Source organism: Macaca nemestrina, chromosome 12, assembly GCF_043159975.1.
Source record: "Macaca nemestrina isolate mMacNem1 chromosome 12, mMacNem.hap1, whole genome shotgun sequence".
NCBI classification, from domain to species: Eukaryota; Metazoa; Chordata; class Mammalia; order Primates; family Cercopithecidae; genus Macaca; species Macaca nemestrina.
This window is the reverse complement of record NC_092136.1, coordinates 47,515,465-47,517,036: the sequence shown is the minus strand read 5'-3', so window position 1 is coordinate 47,517,036 and position 1,572 is coordinate 47,515,465.

The window sequence follows — 1,572 nt, the reverse complement described above, 5'->3', positions numbered from 1 at the left end:
TCTTTGATTCCCAGTGCGAGTTTCGTGTTTTCTCTATTTATATTTTTCTTCATTGGTATTGATAGGAATTTGTCAATTTTATTATCTTTTCAAAAATATAAATTTCATCTTCATTGTTATGTTTCTATTGTACCTTTGCTTTTTATTTAGTTTTTTCCCCAACCTTTATTATTTCCTTCCTTTTACAGTAGTTCTGTCTCATCTTTAAGGGATAAATTCCAAGACCCCCCACTGGTTGCATGAAATGTGTTTCGATTGACAGCAACCGAAACACATTTCTGTTCATGTCTTCAACCCACAAATTAAATGCTTTTTCTATCTTAATTAAGCAATTGTCATGTCTTGTGGCCATAGCTTTTGCAGTTTGAGGTGCAACAGCAAAACTAGCATGAATTTCTTTTGCCTCCTTTATGATTTTAGTTTTTACTGTAGACCTTAGCAGCCTCCACATTCTATATTTTTTTCCTTCCTTACTAAGTTGCAAACTTCACCTTTACTTACAGGGAGCACTCTACCACTTCTCTTTGGCATATCTGAATTGCCAGCATCCCTACTCCTAATGCTTGGGAGCCATTAATAAGTAAAATAAGGTTTACTTGAACACAAGCACTGTGATACCACAACAACTGATCTAATAACTGAGAGGGCTACTAAGTAACAAACGGGTGGGTAGGGTACACAGCATGAATATGCTAGGCAAAGGGGTGAATCACATCCCAGGAAGGAGAGAGTAGGACCACAAGAGATTTCATCACACTATTCAAAATGGCACATAATTTAAAGCATATGAATTATTTATTTCTGGAATTACTGAATGGAGAAAATTTACTTACCTTTTAAAAACAACTCTTCATTTCATTGATCTTTTCTTTTGTTTTTCTAGTCTTCTTTTCACTTATTTCTGCTCTGATCTTTATTATTTCCTTCCTTCCTTCTAATTTTGCAAAATATACATCTGATAAAGGATTAGCATCCAAAATATTTAAGAGACTCTAACAACTCAATAGCAATAAAACAAATGAACCAGTGGAAAAATAGGCAAAAGAACTGAATAGATATTTCTGAAAAGAAGACATAAAAATGACCAATAGATATAAGAAAAAATGTGCAATGTAACTAATCATCAGGAAAATGCAAATCACAACCACAATTACATATCATTTATCCAGTTAGAATGGCTACTATCAAAAATGCAAAAGATTACAAGTATCATAGAGGATGTGGAGAAAAGAGAACCCTCATACACTGTTGGTGGGAATGTATTTTAGTACAGCTATTAGGGAAAACAGTATGGAAGTTCCTAAAAATGTTAAAAATAGAACTACCTATATCCAGAAATCCCACTCCTGGGTTAATGTCCAAGGGAAATGAAATCAGTATATTGAAAAGATATCTGTATCCCCATGTTTCTTGCAGCACTATTCACAATGGCCAAGATACAGAATTAACCTAAGTGTCCATCAATAGATAAACTGATGAAGAAAATGTGGTACATATGCACAATGGAATACTATTTAGCCTTTAAAAAGAATGAAATTCTGTCATTTCCAGCAACTTGGATAAACCAGAGGA